Here is a 5,722-nt window from a genome sequence, read left to right on the forward strand (position 1 = left end):
CCCCGGCCGCCGCGCTCGCCCGGCCCCGCCGTGCCGGCCCGCTCCGACCGAGCGCCCAGGGCACAGGGCAGCGGGGCCCGGCTGGGCCAGCCGCCACCCTAGCCCGGCCGCCGCGGGTAGCGCCTCAGGGGCGGGGCGATCTGCGGGCGTGGCCGCAGCTGGGGCGGGGCGACCTGTGGGGCGTGGCCCGCAGCTGGGGGGGTGGTCTGTGGGCGTGGCTCGAAGTTGGGGCGGGGCGGTCTGTGGGCGGGGCCTGCGGCTGGGGGCGGGGCCCCATGCGGCCCGCGGGAGGCCGGGGCGGGGCGAAGCAGTGTGGGACCCACTGGGGAGCCGGCCCGCGAGGGAGGCGAGGAGCCGGCGAGGTGCGGGTGTCCCGGCGGGCCATGCAGGGGGCGGGGTTCATGGCGGGGACGGGGCCCTTGGTTCCAGTGGAGGAGACTCCGCGCTGCTCAAGGCCGTCGAAGGCCCGATCGTCGCTCACAAAGGTGGGCGCACAAGAACGCGGGCAACAGCACGGGTCCTCGGGCGAGGCTGTGGGCGTCGGGGCAGGGCTGCGTAGGGCGGAGCGCCGGACTCCAGTTCAGGGCTTGATTTTAAGAGGTGAACGCCGATCCAAGAGGGTCTTTGCAGTTGGGGCTGCTGCTGGGGTAGCTTGGACAGGGCTGGTTTCCCGTTTGGGTTGGGGGTGGGTGGGAGTTGTATGTGGGCGTGGCTTAGTGTGGCGTGTGACTTATAGAGCCCCGCCCATGGGATAAGCGCGAAACAGCCGTATTTAGGGCTTGGCGAGAGGGTGGACGCGCTTCACGCTTTGAAACTGGAGGCGAGTTTCAGAGGTTAACCCTCTTGACTGAGTACGTCGAGCCCCAGTGAAGCCTGAAGTCTTGCACTTTGAAGTCTGGCGGGAGGAGAACCCAGGACTTTTGGCTGGACTATGGGTGTGGGCTCTTGGTTTTCTGTTCCAGCTCAGATACTCTGTTGGCTCCATGTCAACCTTAGTCGAGTCACTTCACTTCTCTGAACCTTAGTTTCCTCATCTGTGAAATGGCCAGACTCAAGCCTTGTGTAAGGATCAAATTGATGTGAAAACACATTGTGGGCTGTGAATTACTGTGCTATCAATATAACCACTTTCATTTATCGAATGCTGTCTATTGGCCAGGCCTAGCACTGAGAATTTTTCATGTGTTATCTTTACAGTAGCCTCATGGAGTAGCTACTGTTAGGAATACCCCCTATTATACCAAAGCTGTTGCGCTCAAGTCCATTCCGACTCATAATGACCCTATAGGACAGAGTAGAAGTGCCCCATAGAGCTTCCAAGGAGCACCTGGTGGATTTGAACTGCTGACCTTGTGGTTAGCAGCCATAGCTCTTAACCACTGTGCCACCAGTGTTTCCACCCCATATTATACAGAAGGGAAAACTTGGATTTAGATGGTAAAATTGGCCTAGGCCACATGTTTTATGTGGGGCAGAGCTGTCTGACCCCAGTGCATCCTTATCAGAAAAGCCCTGCCTCTGCCCCAATCTGCCCTCAGGTCTATCCCCTGTCTCCATCCTCCCCCCTAGGGATGTGTTGGGCAATAAATAGGTAGGGCCACATCAGTATGTACATTTTCTGAGCCTTTTGGTTAGATGTCTCCACATAAGATGCCATCATGAAGAAAAAACTCAGAAGAAAATTGGTACATATATAAGATTGTCCACAGCAGCCTTAGGTTGGCAAATAACTAGACAAACCCAAGTGTCCAACATTAGTGGAATGGGTCTATGCCACTGAAAATCCACTGAGACCACATATAAAACATACGTATATTATGCGCATGTACATGTAATATATAAATGCAAGTTATTCAATGTTTGTGTCTTAGGCTAGGTTCTCTAGAGAAGCAAAACCAGCGAAGCATCTGTAGATATATAGAGAGCAGAAAATTTATATCAAGGAAATGGCTCTCACAGTTGTAAAGCCTGGTAACTCCAGGGTCCATGGATCAGGCTGGAGGCTTTTCCAGCTGCTGGTGCTGTCGAACACAAACTTGGCAGTTCATACAACAGGCCTCTGGCTCACAGGCTGCAGAGGCCGACAAATGCTGAGATCGGCAGGTAAGGTGCTAGTTCAGGTCCCAAGAACTGAAGGTCAGATGAACAGGAGCAAGCTGCAGGTTCCAGAGTGAGCGAAAGCTCACCAGCCGTGCCAGAAAGTCCAGCTGTATTGGATGCAGGCCACACTCCCAAGGAAACTCCATTTCAACTGATTGGCTGCTCACAGTAGAGCCCATCATGGAGGTGATCACATATCGGAGCTCATCATGGAGGTGATACGTCGTCACATAACTGCCAAACTGCATCATAACTGCCAAACTGCATCATAACTGCCAAACCACTGAGAATCATGGCCCAGCCAAGTTGATGCAGAACCTTAACAATCACATTTTGCTATATGTTGGTACATGAGCTGGCTGATTTAGATACATTCTGTCATTTAAACCTCATATAAATCTTGCACAGGCTATGTATTATCCCCATTTTATAGATGGGAAAATTGAGGCACACGGCTAGTAAGTATAGACCTCTACTCTAAGCCAGGACTGTCTGACTTCCAAGCCCATATCCCTCCTTCTCCTTTCTGCAGCCCACATAGCAGCAAGGGGTGAGTTTAAAATTCATTCATTCATTCAACAAATATTTATTGGACATCCTTTATGTGCCAGACATAGTGCAAAGTTATAAACAAGACAGTTGGAGCCTCACCTTATAGAACATATAATCCACTAGGAATCAGGATCCTATAGTGGTTAAGACCATGGGCTTTGGATTCGGACTTCCTGAGTTCAAATTCTCATTGTGCCATTTCCTGCCTGTGTGACCCTGGATATGTTATTTAACCCCTGAGTTTTCATATCGTGATCTATAAAATGGGGATATTAAAGGTACTATCTCTTGGAATTACTAAGAGGAATAAATAATGCTGATAAACTGCTTAGCACAATTCCTGTACATAGTAAGCATTCCAAAAATATGAGGTGCAGTTACCTTGGGAAATAGACATCAATGAAATAGCCTTACTTTCGGGCGATACATGCATGACGAAGAGACAGACACACACACAAAAAGAACCCAGGGTCTGGCATATATGTGACATGCAATAAATATATAGAATAAAGAAAAGCAGAAAAGGGGAACGAAGAAAAGGAGGAGGGAGGGGAGAGAGAGGAAGAAAGAAAGAGAATATAGCATTGTATATCACTGTTGAAGTATGACTGTGCTAAAGATTGGAGAGCAGCCTGAGAAATGTGAGGATAAGCAGTTGTGATAAATGAGAAGTGTATCCTACTTTTGGAAACTTTACTGGTAAAGAAGAGAGAAAAGGCATCAGGCGGAAGGCAAGAGGCTGAGGGAGGTGAGCTTACTTTCCCAGGACCAAAGCCTTGAGCCAGGTCCTTAAAAGTCCCCCCACGTACTGCCCTGCTTAAAAAAGAATTAATGAGCCCCAGACAAACTTGGTGGGAAAGAGGCTTGATACAGTTCCTCCCCTGGGGTGCTGTATTCTGTGGCTACAATGGGAAGGGAGGAAGAAGAGGGATGGTGTGTGTAGAATAAGAGAAAACTAGCAGTGAAGGAAGAGTGGTGCAGAGCCAGCAAAAACACTGTTGTGTGCATGTGTGTTTGTGTATATGTGTATGTGTGTATTTTGTGTATATGTATGTATATGTTTATGAGTGTGTACATGCGTTTGTGTGTGTGTGAATTCTTGATCACAGAGCTGAGGCAGGAGCAATCAGCTGTACCCTTGGCAGCTACCCCCAGGATCCGTGTAGTTGGAGGAATGTTCCGCTCATCCACTGCGGTCAGTTGATGCCTCCCTGCTGTGGCTCAAACTGGCCTCCCAACACACACGTGCACACACACAAACACACACGCTCTGTCTCTCTCTCTTTCTCTCTCTCCTGGCTCTCCACGTAACCCCAGGCAGGGCTTCCAGAGGAGTCCAGTTCACTTCCAAGGGATTGGAGAGGCCAGAGGGGAAAGAATGGAGGGAAGGGAGCTACCCAGTCCCACCTGTCTCCAATTCCCACTGAAGGCCCTGTGGGACCAACAGTCTAGGGCCCTAGTCAAACAGGGAGGACTTTCCAGGGCGGAGAGCAGAAATTCCTCCACTCTTGGCCTCCCAGACCCAGTGATGGTAGTAATAATGAGAGCTAACCTGACTGAGTGCTTACCATTCTAAGTGCTTTCCGTGGATCATCTGATTTAACCCTCAAGACAATCCTAGGAAGTAGGTCCCATTGTTATCCCCATTAAAAACCAAAAAACCAAGCTCATTGCCACTGAGCCGATTCCAACTCATAGCAACCCTATAGAATAGAAGCAGGTGGTGAATTCGAACTGGCTGACCTTTTGGTTAGCAGCTGAATGCTTAACCAGTGTGCCACCAGGCCTCCATTATCCCCATTAGACAGATGAGACAACTGAGGTTCAGAGACATGAACTATTAATTCCAGGCAGTCTGGCACTGGAGCTCACTGGGAGACCATACTGCTCCAGGTAGAGGTTTAGATCTTAGCAGTGGGTGGGAGGCCACCAAAGTCTAAGTGTCCTGTGGGATCAAAACCACAACAAGTACTTCACTTATGTGTTACCTTTTAATCTTCATCGCAGCCTTCTGAGGCAGGAATTATCATCGCCATTTTGCAGAGGAGGAAACTAAGGCTCAGAGAGGGAAAGTAATTTGTCCAAAGTCACACAGCTTATAAATGGCAGAGCCTGAATATGGACCCAGGTTATTTCTGATTCCAAATCCTTGGCCCCTTCTACTGAGCTACCCTCGGGTCCTAGTTAGAAGCAGACCCTCTGAATATTAGAGGATTCGGATCTTGTGGAATATAGAATAAAGGAATGTCAACATCCAAAAACCTTGATGTCAAAGGTCACCAGGCCCAATTCCTCCACACCCCAGGCAAGAACTCCCCTGAGAGCTGCGCCTGTAGCCTGCACTTGGATGCCTCCAGTAATGGGAACCTTACCTCTCCACAAAGTAATCCATTCCAGTGTAGGCAGCTCTAATTGGCAGGAAGCCTTCTTCTACAGAGAAAGGCCTCCTTTCAATTACTTCTCTGTAGCATGGTGGGTTAAGAGGCCACTCCCCACCCCTTAAGCCAGGGGCAAGGAAGAGGGAACATATACACACACAATTTTCTAATCTTTGTCTCAGTATTCAACAACACCGAGGCTGCTTCCTTGAAATACCTGTTTATAAGGGCTGCCATGCTCAAGAGGAGCCCTGGTGGTACAGTGGTTAAAGCACTCAGCTGCTAACCAAAAGGTCGGTGGTTCAAACCATCAGCCACTCCATGGGAGAAAGATGTGGCAGTCTGCTTCAGTAAAGACTTATACCCTTGGAAACCCTATGGGGCAATTCTACTCTCTCCTGTAGGATTGCTATGAGTTGGAATCGACTCAACATGAGTGGGTTTGGCTTGGTGGGCCCTGCTAAAATTAAAGCTGAAAGTCTAATAATTCTCTCACAGTCATCCTTTTTATTTCCTTCACAGCACTCATCACAATTTGTACTTCATGTTTCATGTTTGTCTACTGGATTCTCATCTGTCTCCCCGCTAGACTGGACATCCCCTGAGGGCAAGACCCTACCTACCTGGTTCATTGCTGTAACCCAGCACCTAGCATAGTGCCTGGAACAAGATAGATGCTCAATAAATATCTG

Source organism: Loxodonta africana, chromosome 24 (assembly GCF_030014295.1).
Source record: "Loxodonta africana isolate mLoxAfr1 chromosome 24, mLoxAfr1.hap2, whole genome shotgun sequence".
In the NCBI taxonomy this organism is placed as follows: domain Eukaryota; kingdom Metazoa; phylum Chordata; class Mammalia; order Proboscidea; family Elephantidae; genus Loxodonta; species Loxodonta africana.